At 53.0% G+C, this 21765-nt stretch overlaps 3 long non-coding RNA genes across 7 annotated transcripts; all 3 read left to right on the top strand.

The window, feature by feature from the left end:
• The first annotated feature begins 2340 nt into the window (after nt 1–2340).
• On the top strand, nt 2341–12492 carry LOC308057499. 4 transcript variants are annotated; one of them, XR_013925298.1, is made up of 15 exons: nt 2341–2436; nt 2604–2753; nt 3285–3995; nt 4708–4872; nt 5421–5569; nt 6120–6183; nt 6878–6973; nt 7141–7290; nt 7822–8532; nt 9244–9408; nt 9957–10105; nt 10656–10726; nt 11414–11509; nt 11677–11826; nt 12358–12492. It is a non-coding gene; the product is annotated as an uncharacterized lncRNA (long non-coding RNA). The 4 variants fall into 4 exon arrangements; XR_013925299.1 differs by having other exon boundaries at nt 6120–6190; nt 7822–8015; XR_013925300.1 differs by having other exon boundaries at nt 6120–6190; nt 10656–10719.
• Nucleotides 12493–15949: 3457 nt separating this feature from the next.
• LOC308057500 lies at nt 15950–17012 on the top strand. The gene is made up of 3 exons (XR_013925302.1): nt 15950–16045; nt 16213–16362; nt 16894–17012. It is a non-coding gene; the product is annotated as an uncharacterized lncRNA (long non-coding RNA).
• A 91-nt stretch (nt 17013–17103) lies between these two features.
• Nucleotides 17104–21565, top strand: LOC308057495. 2 transcript variants are annotated; one of them, XR_013925289.1, is made up of 7 exons: nt 17104–17604; nt 18316–18480; nt 19029–19177; nt 19728–19791; nt 20486–20581; nt 20749–20898; nt 21431–21565. It is a non-coding gene; the product is annotated as an uncharacterized lncRNA (long non-coding RNA). The 2 variants fall into 2 exon arrangements; XR_013925290.1 differs by having other exon boundaries at nt 19728–19798.
• The last annotated feature ends 200 nt before the right edge of the window (nt 21566–21765 follow it).

Genomic DNA, 21765 nt, shown 5'->3' with positions numbered 1-21765 from the left:
GGGGTATCGCTGCCGTGCATGTGGTCTGCCTGTCTACCGATCGTTCCTGCCTCTTGTTCTGCTGGGGTAATTCCTTTGGGTAACGCGTCGGGCTCCGAATGGAGTGCATCCTGACTTCCTCCTGACCCCTGCGAGACGTTACCGGTGTTTGCCTTCCTCGTGTTTCACAGGGCCTCGGCTGTCGCGTGCGGAGAAGCTGTCAGCCTTGTCAGAAGAGAGCGTGTAGCCAGCAAGCGCGTCGTGGTGCTTCGGGACCAAGCTGATACCGCAGGCGTCCGTCTTTTGTTTGCGAAAAGGGATCGCGAGGAAACGTGCCGGTCTCGGAGGGGGAAGAGGTAGGAGGCAGCTTTCAACCGCTTTTAGGCTTAACTCCTGTGTTCCTGAGAACGGTTCTGGGCTTTGAGGGGTTTGCTTTTGGCTTTTTGCCTTAAGCTCGTCCTCCGTCACCGCTGTCGGCGTGCGCCGAGCCGCTGCTTAGGGAGCGGTGGCGGTACAGGCTGTGTGCGTGCCGACCGTCCTCGAGGCTGTAGCTGTATCCTACCCTAAAAAAAGCTCTCCGTAATACCCTGCTTCCGTTAGGACGCAATTTTCTCGAGTTCCCCCCCCCACCCCGGGGTGATTTTCCCACACGCCTGCAGGCAGCAGGACTAACGTCATCTCCTTTTGCCCGCCTGGGCTCGGACTAAAATCCCTTCCCTGGCTGTTCTTTAGCTTGTACAGCCTTTGAGCCTTCCCTCGGGCCTGGCTGATGGTCCTTTGCCATTTCACCCCGTTCACAGCCAGCGTGAGTTTCGGTACCGACTATGTCAACGAATTTCAGCTGCACGACAAACCTGCTTTTTTGTCAATTAAATTAATCTCAGCCTTTTAATTGCTTTCGAAGGGAACTACGGGAGATCCTGTCGGCGTGGTGGCCTAGCGTAAGCGATGATGGAGAGGCGCATCGGATGTGACCTCCGTGTCAGCTCGGTGTGCCTCAGACAGACTGCATTTGGCACTCCGTGGCGTGCTGCGCAGCTCCAGAAATTCACGGTAGGGGAAAAAAAAGGGGCGAAAATGACAGTCACGTAGAAACACGAGTTGGGAAGAAATGCTGTACGTGAGGTCTTTCCGTTGAGCGAGGCAGCTGGTCTTGCTTGTGGATCTTTGGGGTACGAGCCTGACGCCGAGCAGCTCGTTTTTCATTTGACGTGCCTGGAGTTGTTTTCAAAGGGATGGAAGAGAAGCTTATGAAATAGGATAGGTTACCGAGTCTTCCTAAAACGCTCACGACAGTTACGTAGAAAGCCGAAGCGAAGGACGAGGGAATAAAGTTCTGTGCTTCCTAAGTAAATACGGTACGCTTAAAAGTGATCTCCGTGCAGGGTCCTAGTTGTTTCTGTTTTTAAAATCAGAAAGAAGTTTAAGAAGTCTCAGCGGTTAGTCGTGTGGGAAATAAATGGCTCTTCCGCAAAAAATTCCACGTCAGCGAGGCTCTTTGAACGATTCTTCTCGCAATCGATTCCGACTACAGCCAGTTCATGGTTTAATGTCGAGGTGTGTGCTCGCTCTCCTCTAAAGCAGTATTTCGTTTGCATTTCAGTCCTGTGGGTCATGACAAATTTGGGAAGAACCCGAAGGAAACTTTTCATCCTGGGACACAGAAGGTAGGAGGTGAGTTGTTTTGGGGGTTTTTTTTTTTTGTTTGTTTTGTTTCTGTTTGGTTTTTTTTTTTTGGTTGGTCGGTTGTGGCTTTTTATTCTTCTCTGGAAAAATAAGTCGTTACGTAGAAATGCTAGCGGTTTGTTTCTTTCTGTAGCAGGATAATAAGGAGGAGTAGAGTTACAGGTAGAGAATCGGCTGTCTTTATCAGTTGAAGTGGCTACTTTGAAATTAAAACAAATACAGGAGCACATTAACGGGGGGTTTTGCGCTGTGTCTTCGGTACCGGTGTGCTAAAGATGTTGTTTTGTTTACCGGATTCATTGGCTGTCGAAGAGCGAGAGGTAAATGTAAACTTTTCACTCCTAGCACTCACTCGGTGACGTGTACCGACTGAGGTATCAATTGCTTATTGCAGTGAAAAACTGCGGCGTTTCTGTGCAGCGTCTGAGATCGAAAATCATTTCAGGCACTGGCATAACCTATCGTACTAATAGATGACCAGCTTTAGTAACGTCATCAAAAAATCGTAATCTGTGATGGAAAGCAGAGTCTGAGGCGTCTGCTACTTGAGCATGTAACGGAGCTGGTACGAAGCGTATGTTGCCGTGCGTAGGTCGTGTACAAAAGATGTATCTAACAGTCCTTAGAGGAAACCTTATTTGAGGTCTTTTGTTTGATTGTCTGTTTGTCCTGTAGTTTTTGGTTTTCTTTCTCCGGGACCTGTGAATTTTGAATGTGGAGTCCTGCATGCTAAGGATGGGCAGCTTACAGACGAGGAAACGTTCGGCGCCGGTGAGTTTTTCACCTTTGTCTCGGCTGAGGGTTGCCTAAGGTGTTGAGCTTCACTGCGAGTACAAACATGCACGGTCCTGACCCTCTTAGGCTTGGTCTTGGGAGCCTTGAAGGCTTGTATACCAATCGAATCGTTACACTGAATAAACTGTTCCTTTTTTTTCTAGCGGGCGTTCCCAGAATGAAGCGGTGTGGAGCTGAAGGGGACTACGATTTCAAGGTTGACGGAGCCATTTGGACCGAGTCTTGAAGATCTCTTCGGTGTTTGTTCAAGGAAACTTAGTCTCGAGACAGTCCTCTGGCTCGCTGGCGAAACGGTAGGAAACTGCTTTGTTGATCCTGACGGTGCAGTCTGTTGGAAAGTAAAGATTCCTTGAGAGATCAGAACCACGTCCGTTGTTTCTCTGATTTAAAGGTGAACAGGCCTGTGTCGTTCAAGGAAAGACTCAGCGTTGGTTTTGTTTCTCTGAAACACAAAGTGCCCCATCTAAAGTGATTACAGAGTCTGAGTTGATTTTTCAAAAGCAGAGACTTGTGCCGTTTGCAAACCGCCTGTCGCACTGCTCAAAGACAAAAGACGTTCACCCGAGAAAGTTTTTGGAAACGAATGCCAAATAGACGTGGGGAAAGAGCTGGAGAGGTTTCTGTCTTGTCTGTCGAATTACCTTCTCTTTAGTGCCCTTACATTTGACAAGAAAAGGTTTCATTGCCTCTTTTATCGTGAAGACAATGTTGCTGGTGTTTTTATAAGGAAAAAAAAAAAAAAAAAGTGTATGCCTGGTCTCTCGAGTGATTCTTTTGTTTTTTCTTTTTTTTTTTTTTTTTTTTTTTTTTCTCTTTTTCTCTAGACTGGTGGAATTGAATATGTTCACTGGAAGAAGTTGATCCAGCGAGATGTGAAGCCGGGCGACTTGCTAAGGGGCCGTGGGCAGAGTTCCCTTCTCGCTTCCATTCGTCTAATAAAGGGTGCAGTCTGTTAGGTAGACTGGCTGCAGTACCCAAATTTTTTCGCCAGGCGGCAGCAGCGTGGCCGCCCTGCAGAGTAAGGGCAGCGCATGCGCAGACGGGGCTTGAAGCCAAAGGGGGCGTGGTCTGGGGGAGTAGTCGCGTGGTGATGACGCAATTCCGCTTCTGCGCATGCGCAGAAGAGGTACTGGCAAAACTAAGGGCAGCGCATGCGCAGTGCCGGCTTGAAGCCAAAGGGGGCGTGGTCTCCGGCGGCGTCGCATGCGTATGACGCAATTCCGCTTTCGCGCATGCGCAGAAGAGGTACTGGCAAAACTAAGGGCAGCGCATGCGCAGTGCCGGACTGAAGCCAAAGGGGGCGTGGTCTCCGGCGACGTCGCATGCGTATGACGCAATTCCGCTTTTGCGCGTGCGCGGAAACGGCTTGCCCCCTAGGGGCGGGGCTTCGGCCTCGCACGTACGGGTTACGCAGACGGCCCCGGAAGTGGGGTTCATTTCAAGCCCGCGCGGCGCGCCGCCGCGCCCGTGGCGGTGCGGAGCCTTCGCCGGCAGCCTGGAAGACTTTCGGGCCGGGACGTGCGGCGGCGCGCTGGGTGAGCGCTCGGCCTGAGGGCGGGCGGGCGGGCGGGCGGGGGCCGGCGGGCAGCGGCCGAAGCGGGGGGGGCGGGGCGGGGGATGCGGCGGGCCGGCGCTCGGCCGCGGCGGGGAGCGCCTGGTGCCGGCGGCGGGCGGGCTGAGGCGGGCGGCCCGGCCCGGGACCGGCGGGGCTGCCGGCCGTTCTCGTCTCCCCGGCAGCGACGGTGGTCAGCGGGCTCCTCACGGTGCTGCCTATTTTGGGCTGGGTTTTTTTTTTTTTTTTTTTTTTTTTTGTCTGTCGGGGCTGCGCCGCTACCTCAGCGAGGAGGCGAGGAGCGGCGGCGGGGCGGCCCCGGTGCTCGCCGCTTGTGGCGGCCTGGCGGGGCCCGGGAGAGGGAGGGGTCGGCCCGCGGCGACCTGCCGCCCCCCCCCCCCCCCCCGCCGCCTCTGGGCTGCCCGGGCAGCCGCCGCAGCTCTGCGCGGGGCTTTGTCTTTCCCCCAGCCGCCGGCCTGAGCCGCGGCAGCGGGCTGGGACTGGAAGCGCCCTGCAAGTCTGACGGGGGTATCGCTGCCGTGCATGTGGTCTGCCTGTCTACCGATCGTTCCTGCCTCTTGTTCTGCTGGGGTAATTCCTTTGGGTAACGCGTCGGGCTCCGAATGGAGTGCATCCTGACTTCCTCCTGACCCCTGCGAGACGTTACCGGTGTTTGCCTTCCTCGTGTTTCACAGGGCCTCGGCTGTCGCGTGCGGAGAAGCTGTCAGCCTTGTCAGAAGAGAGCGTGTAGCCAGCAAGCGCGTCGTGGTGCTTCGGGACCAAGCTGATACCGCAGGCGTCCGTCTTTTGTTTGCGAAAAGGGATCGCGAGGAAACGTGCCGGTCTCGGAGGGGGAAGAGGTAGGAGGCAGCTTTCAACCGCTTTTAGGCTTAACTCCTGTGTTCCTGAGAACGGTTCTGGGCTTTGAGGGGTTTGCTTTTGGCTTTTTGCCTTAAGCTCGTCCTCCGTCACCGCTGTCGGCGTGCGCCGAGCCGCTGCTTAGGGAGCGGTGGCGGTACAGGCTGTGTGCGTGCCGACCGTCCTCGAGGCTGTAGCTGTATCCTACCCTAAAAAAAGCTCTCCGTAATACCCTGCTTCCGTTAGGACGCAATTTTCTCGAGTTCCCCCCCCCACCCCGGGGTGATTTTCCCACACGCCTGCAGGCAGCAGGACTAACGTCATCTCCTTTTGCCCGCCTGGGCTCGGACTAAAATCCCTTCCCTGGCTGTTCTTTAGCTTGTACAGCCTTTGAGCCTTCCCTCGGGCCTGGCTGATGGTCCTTTGCCATTTCACCCCGTTCACAGCCAGCGTGAGTTTCGGTACCGACTATGTCAACGAATTTCAGCTGCACGACAAACCTGCTTTTTTGTCAATTAAATTAATCTCAGCCTTTTAATTGCTTTCGAAGGGAACTACGGGAGATCCTGTCGGCGTGGTGGCCTAGCGTAAGCGATGATGGAGAGGCGCATCGGATGTGACCTCCGTGTCAGCTCGGTGTGCCTCAGACAGACTGCATTTGGCACTCCGTGGCGTGCTGCGCAGCTCCAGAAATTCACGGTAGGGGAAAAAAAAGGGGCGAAAATGACAGTCACGTAGAAACACGAGTTGGGAAGAAATGCTGTACGTGAGGTCTTTCCGTTGAGCGAGGCAGCTGGTCTTGCTTGTGGATCTTTGGGGTACGAGCCTGACGCCGAGCAGCTCGTTTTTCATTTGACGTGCCTGGAGTTGTTTTCAAAGGGATGGAAGAGAAGCTTATGAAATAGGATAGGTTACCGAGTCTTCCTAAAACGCTCACGACAGTTACGTAGAAAGCCGAAGCGAAGGACGAGGGAATAAAGTTCTGTGCTTCCTAAGTAAATACGGTACGCTTAAAAGTGATCTCCGTGCAGGGTCCTAGTTGTTTCTGTTTTTAAAATCAGAAAGAAGTTTAAGAAGTCTCAGCGGTTAGTCGTGTGGGAAATAAATGGCTCTTCCGCAAAAAATTCCACGTCAGCGAGGCTCTTTGAACGATTCTTCTCGCAATCGATTCCGACTACAGCCAGTTCATGGTTTAATGTCGAGGTGTGTGCTCGCTCTCCTCTAAAGCAGTATTTCGTTTGCATTTCAGTCCTGTGGGTCATGACAAATTTGGGAAGAACCCGAAGGAAACTTTTCATCCTGGGACACAGAAGGTAGGAGGTGAGTTGTTTTGGGGGTTTTTTTTTTTTGTTTGTTTTGTTTCTGTTTGGTTTTTTTTTTTTGGTTGGTCGGTTGTGGCTTTTTATTCTTCTCTGGAAAAATAAGTCGTTACGTAGAAATGCTAGCGGTTTGTTTCTTTCTGTAGCAGGATAATAAGGAGGAGTAGAGTTACAGGTAGAGAATCGGCTGTCTTTATCAGTTGAAGTGGCTACTTTGAAATTAAAACAAATACAGGAGCACATTAACGGGGGGTTTTGCGCTGTGTCTTCGGTACCGGTGTGCTAAAGATGTTGTTTTGTTTACCGGATTCATTGGCTGTCGAAGAGCGAGAGGTAAATGTAAACTTTTCACTCCTAGCACTCACTCGGTGACGTGTACCGACTGAGGTATCAATTGCTTATTGCAGTGAAAAACTGCGGCGTTTCTGTGCAGCGTCTGAGATCGAAAATCATTTCAGGCACTGGCATAACCTATCGTACTAATAGATGACCAGCTTTAGTAACGTCATCAAAAAATCGTAATCTGTGATGGAAAGCAGAGTCTGAGGCGTCTGCTACTTGAGCATGTAACGGAGCTGGTACGAAGCGTATGTTGCCGTGCGTAGGTCGTGTACAAAAGATGTATCTAACAGTCCTTAGAGGAAACCTTATTTGAGGTCTTTTGTTTGATTGTCTGTTTGTCCTGTAGTTTTTGGTTTTCTTTCTCCGGGACCTGTGAATTTTGAATGTGGAGTCCTGCATGCTAAGGATGGGCAGCTTACAGACGAGGAAACGTTCGGCGCCGGTGAGTTTTTCACCTTTGTCTCGGCTGAGGGTTGCCTAAGGTGTTGAGCTTCACTGCGAGTACAAACATGCACGGTCCTGACCCTCTTAGGCTTGGTCTTGGGAGCCTTGAAGGCTTGTATACCAATCGAATCGTTACACTGAATAAACTGTTCCTTTTTTTTCTAGCGGGCGTTCCCAGAATGAAGCGGTGTGGAGCTGAAGGGGACTACGATTTCAAGGTTGACGGAGCCATTTGGACCGAGTCTTGAAGATCTCTTCGGTGTTTGTTCAAGGAAACTGAGTCTCGAGACAGTCCTCTGGCTCGCTGGCGAAACGGTAGGAAACTGCTTTGTTGATCCTGACGGTGCAGTCTGTTGGAAAGTAAAGATTCCTTGAGAGATCAGAACCACGTCCGTTGTTTCTCTGATTTAAAGGTGAACAGGCCTGTGTCGTTCAAGGAAAGACTCAGCGTTGGTTTTGTTTCTCTGAAACACAAAGTGCCCCATCTAAAGTGATTACAGAGTCTGAGTTGATTTTTCAAAAGCAGAGACTTGTGCCGTTTGCAAACCGCCTGTCGCACTGCTCAAAGACAAAAGACGTTCACCCGAGAAAGTTTTTGGAAACGAATGCCAAATAGACGTGGGGAAAGAGCTGGAGAGGTTTCTGTCTTGTCTGTCGAATTACCTTCTCTTTAGTGCCCTTACATTTGACAAGAAAAGGTTTCATTGCCTCTTTTATCGTGAAGACAATGTTGCTGGTGTTTTTATAAGGAAAAAAAAAAAAAAAAAGTGTATGCCTGGTCTCTCGAGTGATTCTTTTGTTTTTTCTTTTTTTTTTTTTTTTTTTTTTTTTTCTCTTTTTCTCTAGACTGGTGGAATTGAATATGTTCACTGGAAGAAGTTGATCCAGCGAGATGTGAAGCCGGGCGACTTGCTAAGGGGCCGTGGGCAGAGTTCCCTTCTCGCTTCCATTCGTCTAATAAAGGGTGCAGTCTGTTAGGTAGACTGGCTGCAGTACCCAAATTTTTTCGCCAGGCGGCAGCAGCGTGGCCGCCCTGCAGAGTAAGGGCAGCGCATGCGCAGACGGGGCTTGAAGCCAAAGGGGGCGTGGTCTGGGGGAGTAGTCGCGTGGTGATGACGCAATTCCGCTTCTGCGCATGCGCAGAAGAGGTACTGGCAAAACTAAGGGCAGCGCATGCGCAGTGCCGGCTTGAAGCCAAAGGGGGCGTGGTCTCCGGCGACGTCGCATGCGTATGACGCAATTCCGCTTTCGCGCATGCGCAGAAGAGGTACTGGCAAAACTAAGGGCAGCGCATGCGCAGTGCCGGACTGAAGCCAAAGGGGGCGTGGTCTCCGGCGACGTCGCATGCGTATGACGCAATTCCGCTTTTGCGCGTGCGCGGAAACGGCTTGCCCCCTAGGGGCGGGGCTTCGGCCTCGCACGTACGGGTTACGCAGACGGCCCCGGAAGTGGGGTTCATTTCAAGCCCGCGCGGCGCGCCGCCGCGCCCGTGGCGGTGCGGAGCCTTCGCCGGCAGCCTGGAAGACTTTCGGGCCGGGACGTGCGGCGGCGCGCTGGGTGAGCGCTCGGCCTGAGGGCGGGCGGGCGGGCGGGCGGGGGCCGGCGGGCAGCGGCCGAAGCGGGGGGGGCGGGGCGGGGGATGCGGCGGGCCGGCGCTCGGCCGCGGCGGGGAGCGCCTGGTGCCGGCGGCGGGCGGGCTGAGGCGGGCGGCCCGGCCCGGGACCGGCGGGGCTGCCGGCCGTTCTCGTCTCCCCGGCAGCGACGGTGGTCAGCGGGCTCCTCACGGTGCTGCCTATTTTGGGCTGGGTTTTTTTTTTTTTTTTTTTTTTTTTGTCTGTCGGGGCTGCGCCGCTACCTCAGCGAGGAGGCGAGGAGCGGCGGCGGGGCGGCCCCGGTGCTCGCCGCTTGTGGCGGCCTGGCGGGGCCCGGGAGAGGGAGGGGTCGGCCCGCGGCGACCTGCCGCCCCCCCCCCCCCCCCCGCCGCCTCTGGGCTGCCCGGGCAGCCGCCGCAGCTCTGCGCGGGGCTTTGTCTTTCCCCCAGCCGCCGGCCTGAGCCGCGGCAGCGGGCTGGGACTGGAAGCGCCCTGCAAGTCTGACGGGGGTATCGCTGCCGTGCATGTGGTCTGCCTGTCTACCGATCGTTCCTGCCTCTTGTTCTGCTGGGGTAATTCCTTTGGGTAACGCGTCGGGCTCCGAATGGAGTGCATCCTGACTTCCTCCTGACCCCTGCGAGACGTTACCGGTGTTTGCCTTCCTCGTGTTTCACAGGGCCTCGGCTGTCGCGTGCGGAGAAGCTGTCAGCCTTGTCAGAAGAGAGCGTGTAGCCAGCAAGCGCGTCGTGGTGCTTCGGGACCAAGCTGATACCGCAGGCGTCCGTCTTTTGTTTGCGAAAAGGGATCGCGAGGAAACGTGCCGGTCTCGGAGGGGGAAGAGGTAGGAGGCAGCTTTCAACCGCTTTTAGGCTTAACTCCTGTGTTCCTGAGAACGGTTCTGGGCTTTGAGGGGTTTGCTTTTGGCTTTTTGCCTTAAGCTCGTCCTCCGTCACCGCTGTCGGCGTGCGCCGAGCCGCTGCTTAGGGAGCGGTGGCGGTACAGGCTGTGTGCGTGCCGACCGTCCTCGAGGCTGTAGCTGTATCCTACCCTAAAAAAAGCTCTCCGTAATACCCTGCTTCCGTTAGGACGCAATTTTCTCGAGTTCCCCCCCCCACCCCGGGGTGATTTTCCCACACGCCTGCAGGCAGCAGGACTAACGTCATCTCCTTTTGCCCGCCTGGGCTCGGGCTAAAATCCCTTCCCTGGCTGTTCTTTAGCTTGTACAGCCTTTGAGCCTTCCCTCGGGCCTGGCTGATGGTCCTTTGCCATTTCACCCCGTTCACAGCCAGCGTGAGTTTCGGTACCGACTATGTCAACGAATTTCAGCTGCACGACAAACCTGCTTTTTTGTCAATTAAATTAATCTCAGCCTTTTAATTGCTTTCGAAGGGAACTACGGGAGATCCTGTCGGCGTGGTGGCCTAGCGTAAGCGATGATGGAGAGGCGCATCGGATGTGACCTCCGTGTCAGCTCGGTGTGCCTCAGACAGACTGCATTTGGCACTCCGTGGCGTGCTGCGCAGCTCCAGAAATTCACGGTAGGGGAAAAAAAAGGGGCGAAAATGACAGTCACGTAGAAACACGAGTTGGGAAGAAATGCTGTACGTGAGGTCTTTCCGTTGAGCGAGGCAGCTGGTCTTGCTTGTGGATCTTTGGGGTACGAGCCTGACGCCGAGCAGCTCGTTTTTCATTTGACGTGCCTGGAGTTGTTTTCAAAGGGATGGAAGAGAAGCTTATGAAATAGGATAGGTTACCGAGTCTTCCTAAAACGCTCACGACAGTTACGTAGAAAGCCGAAGCGAAGGACGAGGGAATAAAGTTCTGTGCTTCCTAAGTAAATACGGTACGCTTAAAAGTGATCTCCGTGCAGGGTCCTAGTTGTTTCTGTTTTTAAAATCAGAAAGAAGTTTAAGAAGTCTCAGCGGTTAGTCGTGTGGGAAATAAATGGCTCTTCCGCAAAAAATTCCACGTCAGCGAGGCTCTTTGAACGATTCTTCTCGCAATCGATTCCGACTACAGCCAGTTCATGGTTTAATGTCGAGGTGTGTGCTCGCTCTCCTCTAAAGCAGTATTTCGTTTGCATTTCAGTCCTGTGGGTCATGACAAATTTGGGAAGAACCCGAAGGAAACTTTTCATCCTGGGACACAGAAGGTAGGAGGTGAGTTGTTTTGGGGGTTTTTTTTTTTTGTTTGTTTTGTTTCTGTTTGGTTTTTTTTTTTTGGTTGGTCGGTTGTGGCTTTTTATTCTTCTCTGGAAAAATAAGTCGTTACGTAGAAATGCTAGCGGTTTGTTTCTTTCTGTAGCAGGATAATAAGGAGGAGTAGAGTTACAGGTAGAGAATCGGCTGTCTTTATCAGTTGAAGTGGCTACTTTGAAATTAAAACAAATACAGGAGCACATTAACGGGGGGTTTTGCGCTGTGTCTTCGGTACCGGTGTGCTAAAGATGTTGTTTTGTTTACCGGATTCATTGGCTGTCGAAGAGCGAGAGGTAAATGTAAACTTTTCACTCCTAGCACTCACTCGGTGACGTGTACCGACTGAGGTATCAATTGCTTATTGCAGTGAAAAACTGCGGCGTTTCTGTGCAGCGTCTGAGATCGAAAATCATTTCAGGCACTGGCATAACCTATCGTACTAATAGATGACCAGCTTTAGTAACGTCATCAAAAAATCGTAATCTGTGATGGAAAGCAGAGTCTGAGGCGTCTGCTACTTGAGCATGTAACGGAGCTGGTACGAAGCGTATGTTGCCGTGCGTAGGTCGTGTACAAAAGATGTATCTAACAGTCCTTAGAGGAAACCTTATTTGAGGTCTTTTGTTTGATTGTCTGTTTGTCCTGTAGTTTTTGGTTTTCTTTCTCCGGGACCTGTGAATTTTGAATGTGGAGTCCTGCATGCTAAGGATGGGCAGCTTACAGACGAGGAAACGTTCGGCGCCGGTGAGTTTTTCACCTTTGTCTCGGCTGAGGGTTGCCTAAGGTGTTGAGCTTCACTGCGAGTACAAACATGCACGGTCCTGACCCTCTTAGGCTTGGTCTTGGGAGCCTTGAAGGCTTGTATACCAATCGAATCGTTACACTGAATAAACTGTTCCTTTTTTTTCTAGCGGGCGTTCCCAGAATGAAGCGGTGTGGAGCTGAAGGGGACTACGATTTCAAGGTTGACGGAGCCATTTGGACCGAGTCTTGAAGATCTCTTCGGTGTTTGTTCAAGGAAACTGAGTCTCGAGACAGTCCTCTGGCTCGCTGGCGAAACGGTAGGAAACTGCTTTGTTGATCCTGACGGTGCAGTCTGTTGGAAAGTAAAGATTCCTTGAGAGATCAGAACCACGTCCGTTGTTTCTCTGATTTAAAGGTGAACAGGCCTGTGTCGTTCAAGGAAAGACTCAGCGTTGGTTTTGTTTCTCTGAAACACAAAGTGCCCCATCTAAAGTGATTACAGAGTCTGAGTTGATTTTTCAAAAGCAGAGACTTGTGCCGTTTGCAAACCGCCTGTCGCACTGCTCAAAGACAAAAGACGTTCACCCGAGAAAGTTTTTGGAAACGAATGCCAAATAGACGTGGGGAAAGAGCTGGAGAGGTTTCTGTCTTGTCTGTCGAATTACCTTCTCTTTAGTGCCCTTACATTTGACAAGAAAAGGTTTCATTGCCTCTTTTATCGTGAAGACAATGTTGCTGGTGTTTTTATAAGGAAAAAAAAAAAAAAAAAGTGTATGCCTGGTCTCTCGAGTGATTCTTTTGTTTTTTCTTTTTTTTTTTTTTTTTTTTTTTTTTCTCTTTTTCTCTAGACTGGTGGAATTGAATATGTTCACTGGAAGAAGTTGATCCAGCGAGATGTGAAGCCGGGCGACTTGCTAAGGGGCCGTGGGCAGAGTTCCCTTCTCGCTTCCATTCGTCTAATAAAGGGTGCAGTCTGTTAGGTAGACTGGCTGCAGTACCGAAATTTTTTCGCCAGGCGGCAGCAGCGTGGCCGCCCTGCAGAGTAAGGGCAGCGCATGCGCAGACGGGGCTTGAAGCCAAAGGGGGCGTGGTCTGGGGGAGTAGTCGCGTGGTGATGACGCAATTCCGCTTCTGCGCATGCGCAGAAGAGGTACTGGCAAAACTAAGGGCAGCGCATGCGCAGTGCCGGCTTGAAGCCAAAGGGGGCGTGGTCTCCGGCGACGTCGCATGCGTATGACGCAATTCCGCTTTCGCGCATGCGCAGAAGAGGTACTGGCAAAACTAAGGGCAGCGCATGCGCAGTGCCGGACTGAAGCCAAAGGGGGCGTGGTCTCCGGCGACGTCGCATGCGTATGACGCAATTCCGCTTTTGCGCGTGCGCGGAAACGGCTTGCCCCCTAGGGGCGGGGCTTCGGCCTCGCACGTACGGGTTACGCAGACGGCCCCGGAAGTGGGGTTCATTTCAAGCCCGCGCGGCGCGCCGCCGCGCCCGTGGCGGTGCGGAGCCTTCGCCGGCAGCCTGGAAGACTTTCGGGCCGGGACGTGCGGCGGCGCGCTGGGTGAGCGCTCGGCCTGAGGGCGGGCGGGCGGGCGGGCGGGGGCCGGCGGGCAGCGGCCGAAGCGGGGGGGGCGGGGCGGGGGATGCGGCGGGCCGGCGCTCGGCCGCGGCGGGGAGCGCCTGGTGCCGGCGGCGGGCGGGCTGAGGCGGGCGGCCCGGCCCGGGACCGGCGGGGCTGCCGGCCGTTCTCGTCTCCCCGGCAGCGACGGTGGTCAGCGGGCTCCTCACGGTGCTGCCTATTTTGGGCTGGGTTTTTTTTTTTTTTTTTTTTTTTTTGTCTGTCGGGGCTGCGCCGCTACCTCAGCGAGGAGGCGAGGAGCGGCGGCGGGGCGGCCCCGGTGCTCGCCGCTTGTGGCGGCCTGGCGGGGCCCGGGAGAGGGAGGGGTCGGCCCGCGGCGACCTGCCGCCCCCCCCCCCCCCCCCGCCGCCTCTGGGCTGCCCGGGCAGCCGCCGCAGCTCTGCGCGGGGCTTTGTCTTTCCCCCAGCCGCCGGCCTGAGCCGCGGCAGCGGGCTGGGACTGGAAGCGCCCTGCAAGTCTGACGGGGGTATCGCTGCCGTGCATGTGGTCTGCCTGTCTACCGATCGTTCCTGCCTCTTGTTCTGCTGGGGTAATTCCTTTGGGTAACGCGTCGGGCTCCGAATGGAGTGCATCCTGACTTCCTCCTGACCCCTGCGAGACGTTACCGGTGTTTGCCTTCCTCGTGTTTCACAGGGCCTCGGCTGTCGCGTGCGGAGAAGCTGTCAGCCTTGTCAGAAGAGAGCGTGTAGCCAGCAAGCGCGTCGTGGTGCTTCGGGACCAAGCTGATACCGCAGGCGTCCGTCTTTTGTTTGCGAAAAGGGATCGCGAGGAAACGTGCCGGTCTCGGAGGGGGAAGAGGTAGGAGGCAGCTTTCAACCGCTTTTAGGCTTAACTCCTGTGTTCCTGAGAACGGTTCTGGGCTTTGAGGGGTTTGCTTTTGGCTTTTTGCCTTAAGCTCGTCCTCCGTCACCGCTGTCGGCGTGCGCCGAGCCGCTGCTTAGGGAGCGGTGGCGGTACAGGCTGTGTGCGTGCCGACCGTCCTCGAGGCTGTAGCTGTATCCTACCCTAAAAAAAGCTCTCCGTAATACCCTGCTTCCGTTAGGACGCAATTTTCTCGAGTTCCCCCCCCCACCCCGGGGTGATTTTCCCACACGCCTGCAGGCAGCAGGACTAACGTCATCTCCTTTTGCCCGCCTGGGCTCGGACTAAAATCCCTTCCCTGGCTGTTCTTTAGCTTGTACAGCCTTTGAGCCTTCCCTCGGGCCTGGCTGATGGTCCTTTGCCATTTCACCCCGTTCACAGCCAGCGTGAGTTTCGGTACCGACTATGTCAACGAATTTCAGCTGCACGACAAACCTGCTTTTTTGTCAATTAAATTAATCTCAGCCTTTTAATTGCTTTCGAAGGGAACTACGGGAGATCCTGTCGGCGTGGTGGCCTAGCGTAAGCGATGATGGAGAGGCGCATCGGATGTGACCTCCGTGTCAGCTCGGTGTGCCTCAGACAGACTGCATTTGGCACTCCGTGGCGTGCTGCGCAGCTCCAGAAATTCACGGTAGGGGAAAAAAAAGGGGCGAAAATGACAGTCACGTAGAAACACGAGTTGGGAAGAAATGCTGTACGTGAGGTCTTTCCGTTGAGCGAGGCAGCTGGTCTTGCTTGTGGATCTTTGGGGTACGAGCCTGACGCCGAGCAGCTCGTTTTTCATTTGACGTGCCTGGAGTTGTTTTCAAAGGGATGGAAGAGAAGCTTATGAAATAGGATAGGTTACCGAGTCTTCCTAAAACGCTCACGACAGTTACGTAGAAAGCCGAAGCGAAGGACGAGGGAATAAAGTTCTGTGCTTCCTAAGTAAATACGGTACGCTTAAAAGTGATCTCCGTGCAGGGTCCTAGTTGTTTCTGTTTTTAAAATCAGAAAGAAGTTTAAGAAGTCTCAGCGGTTAGTCGTGTGGGAAATAAATGGCTCTTCCGCAAAAAATTCCACGTCAGCGAGGCTCTTTGAACGATTCTTCTCGCAATCGATTCCGACTACAGCCAGTTCATGGTTTAATGTCGAGGTGTGTGCTCGCTCTCCTCTAAAGCAGTATTTCGTTTGCATTTCAGTCCTGTGGGTCATGACAAATTTGGGAAGAACCCGAAGGAAACTTTTCATCCTGGGACACAGAAGGTAGGAGGTGAGTTGTTTTGGGGGTTTTTTTTTTTTGTTTGTTTTGTTTCTGTTTGGTTTTTTTTTTTTGGTTGGTCGGTTGTGGCTTTTTATTCTTCTCTGGAAAAATAAGTCGTTACGTAGAAATGCTAGCGGTTTGTTTCTTTCTGTAGCAGGATAATAAGGAGGAGTAGAGTTACAGGTAGAGAATCGGCTGTCTTTATCAGTTGAAGTGGCTACTTTGAAATTAAAACAAATACAGGAGCACATTAACGGGGGGTTTTGCGCTGTGTCTTCGGTACCGGTGTGCTAAAGATGTTGTTTTGTTTACCGGATTCATTGGCTGTCGAAGAGCGAGAGGTAAATGTAAACTTTTCACTCCTAGCACTCACTCGGTGACGTGTACCGACTGAGGTATCAATTGCTTATTGCAGTGAAAAACTGCGGCGTTTCTGTGCAGCGTCTGAGATCGAAAATCATTTCAGGCACTGGCATAACCTATCGTACTAATAGATGACCAGCTTTAGTAACGTCATCAAAAAATCGTAATCTGTGATGGAAAGCAGAGTCTGAGGCGTCTGCTACTTGAGCATGTAACGGAGCTGGTACGAAGCGTATGTTGCCGTGCGTAGGTCGTGTACAAAAGATGTATCTAACAGTCCTTAGAGGAAACCTTATTTGAGGTCTTTTGTTTGATTGTCTGTTTGTCCTGTAGTTTTTGGTTTTCTTTCTCCGGGACCTGTGAATTTTGAATGTGGAGTCCTGCATGCTAAGGATGGGCAGCTTACAGACGAGGAAACGTTCGGCGCCGGTGAGTTTTTCACCGTTGTCTCGGCTGAGGGTTGCCTAAGGTGTTGAGCTTCACTGCGAGTACAAACATGCACGGTCCTGACCCTCTTAGGCTTGGTCTTGGGAGCCTTGAAGGCTTGTATACCAATCGAATCGTTACACTGAATAAACTGTTTCTTTTTTTTCTAGCGGGCGTTCCCAGAATGAAGCGGTGTGGAGCTGAAGGGGACTACGATTTCAAGGTTGACGGAGCCATTTGGACCGAGTCTTGAAGATCTCTTCGGTGTTTGTTCAAGGAAACTTAGTCTCGAGACAGTCCTCTGGCTCGCTGGCGAAACGGTAGGAAACTGCTTTGTTGATCCTGACGGTGCAGTCTGTTGGAAAGTACAGATTCCTTGAGGGATCAGAACCACGTCCGTTGTTTCTCTGATTTAAAGGTGAACAGGCCTGTGTCGTTCAAGGAAAGACTCAGCGTTGGTTTTGTTTCTCTGAAACACAAAGTGCCCCATCTAAAGTGATTACAGAGTCTGAGTTGATTTTTCAAAAGCAGAGACTTGTGCCGTTTGCAAACCGCCTGTCGCACTGCTCAAAGACAAAAGACGTTCACCCGAGAAAGTTTTTGGAAACGAATGCCAAATAGACGTGGGGAAAGAGCTGGAGAGGTTTCTGTCTTGTCTGTCGAATTACCTTCTCTTTAGTGCCCTTACATTTGACAAGAAAAGGTTTCATTGCCTCTTTTATCGTGAAGACAATGTTGCTGGTGTTTTTATAAGGAAAAAAAAAAAAAAAAAGTGTATGCCTGGTCTCTCGAGTGATTCTTTTGTTTTTTCTTTTTTTTTTTTTTTTTTTTTTTTTTCTCTTTTTCTCTAGACTGGTGGAATTGAATATGTTCACTGGAAGAAGTTGATCCAGCGAGATGTGAAGCCGGGCGACTTGCTAAGGGGCCGTGGGCAGAGTTCCCTTCTCGCTTCCATTCGTCTAATAAAGGGTGCAGTCTGTTAGGTAGACTGGCTGCAGTACCGAAATTTTTTCGCCAGGCGGCAGCAGCGTGGCCGCCCTGCAGAGTAAGGGCAGCGCATGCGCAGACGGGGCTTGAAGCCAAAGGGGGCGTGGTCTGGGGGAGTAGTCGCGTGGTGATGACGCAATTCCGCTTCTGCGCATGCGCAGAAGAGGTACTGGCAAAACTAAGGGCAGCGCATGCGCAGTGCCGGCTTGAAGCCAAAGGGGGCGTGGTCTCCGGCGACGTCGCATGCGTATGACGCAATTCCGCTTTCGCGCATGCGCAGAAGAGGTACTGGCAAAACTAAGGGCAGCGCATGCGCAGTGCCGGACTGAAGCCAAAGGGGGCGTGGTCTCCGGCGACGTCGCATGCGTATGACGCAATTCCGCTTTTGCGCGTGCGCGGAAACGGCTTGCCCCCTAGGGGCGGGGCTTCGGCCTCGCACGTACGGGTTACGCAGACGGCCCCGGAAGTGGGGTTCATTTCAAGCCCGCGCGGCGCGCCGCCGCGCCCGTGGCGGTGCGGAGCCTTCGCCGGCAGCCTGGAAGACTTTCGGGCCGGGACGTGCGGCGGCGCGCTGGGTGAGCGCTCGGCCTGAGGGCGGGCGGGCGGGCGGGCGGGGGCCGGCGGGCAGCGGCCGAAGCGGGGGGGGCGGGGCGGGGGATGCGGCGGGCCGGCGCTCGGCCGCGGCGGGGAGCGCCTGGTGCCGGCGGCGGGCGGGCTGAGGCGGGCGGCCCGGCCCGGGACCGGCGGGGCTGCCGGCCGTTCTCGTCTCCCCGGCAGCGACGGTGGTCAGCGGGCTCCTCACGGTGCTGCCTATTTTGGGCTGGGTTTTTTTTTTTTTTTTTTTTTTTTTGTCTGTCGGGGCTGCGCCGCTACCTCAGCGAGGAGGCGAGGAGCGGCGGCGGGGCGGCCCCGGTGCTCGCCGCTTGTGGCGGCCTGGCGGGGCCCGGGAGAGGGAGGGGTCGGCCCGCGGCGACCTGCCGCCCCCCCCCCCCCCCCCGCCGCCTCTGGGCTGCCCGGGCAGCCGCCGCAGCTCTGCGCGGGGCTTTGTCTTTCCCCCAGCCGCCGGCCTGAGCCGCGGCAGCGGGCTGGGACTGGAAGCGCCCTGCAAGTCTGACGGGGGTATCGCTGCCGTGCATGTGGTCTGCCTGTCTACCGATCGTTCCTGCCTCTTGTTCTGCTGGGGTAATTCCTTTGGGTAACGCGTCGGGCTCCGAATGGAGTGCATCCTGACTTCCTCCTGACCCCTGCGAGACGTTACCGGTGTTTGCCTTCCTCGTGTTTCACAGGGCCTCGGCTGTCGCGTGCGGAGAAGCTGTCAGCCTTGTCAGAAGAGAGCGTGTAGCCAGCAAGCGCGTCGTGGTGCTTCGGGACCAAGCTGATACCGCAGGCGTCCGTCTTTTGTTTGCGAAAAGGGATCGCGAGGAAACGTGCCGGTCTCGGAGGGGGAAGAGGTAGGAGGCAGCTTTCAACCGCTTTTAGGCTTAACTCCTGTGTTCCTGAGAACGGTTCTGGGCTTTGAGGGGTTTGCTTTTGGCTTTTTGCCTTAAGCTCGTCCTCCGTCACCGCTGTCGGCGTGCGCCGAGCCGCTGCTTAGGGAGCGGTGGCGGTACAGGCTGTGTGCGTGCCGACCGTCCTCGAGGCTGTAGCTGTATCCTACCCTAAAAAAAGCTCTCCGTAATACCCTGCTTCCGTTAGGACGCAATTTTCTCGAGTTCCCCCCCCCACCCCGGGGTGATTTTCCCACACGCCTGCAGGCAGCAGGACTAACGTCATCTCCTTTTGCCCGCCTGGGCTCGGACTAAAATCCCTTCCCTGGCTGTTCTTTAGCTTGTACAGCCTTTGAGCCTTCCCTCGGGCCTGGCTGATGGTCCTTTGCCATTTCACCCCGTTCACAGCCAGCGTGAGTTTCGGTACCGACTATGTCAACGAATTTCAGCTGCACGACAAACCTGCTTTTTTGTCAATTAAATTAATCTCAGCCTTTTAATTGCTTTCGAAGGGAACTACGGGAGATCCTGTCGGCGTGGTGGCCTAGCGTAAGCGATGATGGAGAGGCGCATCGGATGTGACCTCCGTGTCAGCTCGGTGTGCCTCAGACAGACTGCATTTGGCACTCCGTGGCGTGCTGCGCAGCTCCAGAAATTCACGGTAGGGGAAAAAAAAGGGGCGAAAATGACAGTCACGTAGAAACACGAGTTGGGAAGAAATGCTGTACGTGAGGTCTTTCCGTTGAGCGAGGCAGCTGGTCTTGCTTGTGGATCTTTGGGGTACGAGCCTGACGCCGAGCAGCTCGTTTTTCATTTGACGTGCCTGGAGTTGTTTTCAAAGGGATGGAAGAGAAGCTTATGAAATAGGATAGGTTACCGAGTCTTCCTAAAACGCTCACGACAGTTACGTAGAAAGCCGAAGCGAAGGACGAGGGAATAAAGTTCTGTGCTTCCTAAGTAAATACGGTACGCTTAAAAGTGATCTCCGTGCAGGGTCCTAGTTGTTTCTGTTTTTAAAATCAGAAAGAAGTTTAAGAAGTCTCAGCGGTTAGTCGTGTGGGAAATAAATGGCTCTTCCGCAAAAAATTCCACGTCAGCGAGGCTCTTTGAACGATTCTTCTCGCAATCGATTCCGACTACAGCCAGTTCATGGTTTAATGTCGAGGTGTGTGCTCGCTCTCCTCTAAAGCAGTATTTCGTTTGCATTTCAGTCCTGTGGGTCATGACAAATTTGGGAAGAACCCGAAGGAAACTTTTCATCCTGGGACACAGAAGGTAGGAGGTGAGTTGTTTTGGGGGTTTTTTTTTTTTGTTTGTTTTGTTTCTGTTTGGTTTTTTTTTTTTGGTTGGTCGGTTGTGGCTTTTTATTCTTCTCTGGAAAAATAAGTCGTTACGTAGAAATGCTAGCGGTTTGTTTCTTTCTGTAGCAGGATAATAAGGAGGAGTAGAGTTACAGGTAGAGAATCGGCTGTCTTTATCAGTTGAAGTGGCTACTTTGAAATTAAAACAAATACAGGAGCACATTAACGGGGGGTTTTGCGCTGTGTCTTCGGTACCGGTGTGCTAAAGATGTTGTTTTGTTTACCGGATTCATTGGCTGTCGAAGAGCGAGAGGTAAATGTAAACTTTTCACTCCTAGCACTCACTCGGTGACGTGTACCGACTGAGGTATCAATTGCTTATTGCAGTGAAAAACTGCGGCGTTTCTGTGCAGCGTCTGAGATCGAAAATCATTTCAGGCACTGGCATAACCTATCGTACTAATAGATGACCAGCTTTAGTAACGTCATCAAAAAATCGTAATCTGTGATGGAAAGCAGAGTCTGAGGCGTCTGCTACTTGAGCATGTAACGGAGCTGGTACGAAGCGTATGTTGCCGTGCGTAGGTCGTGTACAAAAGATGTATCTAACAGTCCTTAGAGGAAACCTTATTTGAGGTCTTTTGTTTGATTGTCTGTTTGTCCTGTAGTTTTTGGTTTTCTTTCTCCGGGACCTGTGAATTTTGAATGTGGAGTCCTGCATGCTAAGGATGGGCAGCTTACAGACGAGGAAACGTTCGGCGCCGGTGAGTTTTTCACCTTTGTCTCGGCTGAGGGTTGCCTAAGGTGTTGAGCTTCACTGCGAGTACAAACATGCACGGTCCTGACCCTCTTAGGCTTGGTCTTGGGAGCCTTGAAGGCTTGTATACCAATCGAATCGTTACACTGAATAAACTGTTCCTTTTTTTTCTAGCGGGCGTTCCCAGAATGAAGCGGTGTGGAGCTGAAGGGGACTACGATTTCAAGGTTGACGGAGCCATTTGGACCGAGTCTTGAAGATCTCTTCGGTGTTTGTTCAAGGAAACTGAGTCTCGAGACAGTCCTCTGGCTCGCTGGCGAAACGGTAGGAAACTGCTTTGTTGATCCTGACGGTGCAGTCTGTTGGAAAGTAAAGATTCCTTGAGAGATCAGAACCACGTCCGTTGTTTCTCTGATTTAAAGGTGAACAGGCCTGTGTCGTTCAAGGAAAGACTCAGCGTTGGTTTTGTTTCTCTGAAACACAAAGTGCCCCATCTAAAGTGATTACAGAGTCTGAGTTGATTTTTCAAAAGCAGAGACTTGTGCCGTTTGCAAACCGCCTGTCGCACTGCTCAAAGACAAAAGACGTTCACCCGAGAAAGTTTTTGGAAACGAATGCCAAATAGACGTGGGGAAAGAGCTGGAGAGGTTTCTGTCTTGTCTGTCGAATTACCTTCTCTTTAGTGCCCTTACATTTGACAAGAAAAGGTTTCATTGCCTCTTTTATCGTGAAGACAATGTTGCTGGTGTTTTTATAAGGAAAAAAAAAAAAAAAAAGTGTATGCCTGGTCTCTCGAGTGATTCTTTTGTTTTTTCTTTTTTTTTTTTTTTTTTTTTTTTTTTCTCTTTTTCTCTAGACTGGTGGAATTGAATATGTTCACTGGAAGAAGTTGATCCAGCGAGATGTGAAGCCGGGCGACTTGCTAAGGGGCCGTGGGCAGAGTTCCCTTCTCGCTTCCATTCGTCTAATAAAGGGTGCAGTCTGTTAGGTAGACTGGCTGCAGTACCGAAATTTTTTCGCCAGGCGGCAGCAGCGTGGCCGCCCTGCAGAGTAAGGGCAGCGCATGCGCAGACGGGGCTTGAAGCCAAAGGGGGCGTGGTCTGGGGAGTAGTCGCGTGGTGATGACGCAATTCCGCTTCTGCGCATGCGCAGAAGAGGTACTGGCAAAACTAAGGGCAGCGCATGCGCAGT

The sequence above is a fragment of the Falco punctatus genome (assembly GCF_963210335.1).
Source record: "Falco punctatus genome assembly, contig: scaffold_211, whole genome shotgun sequence".
Taxonomy (NCBI): Eukaryota; Metazoa; Chordata; class Aves; order Falconiformes; family Falconidae; genus Falco; species Falco punctatus.
Note: the sequence above shows the minus strand (reverse complement) of the source record. Positions and strands in the feature narration are given on the sequence as shown.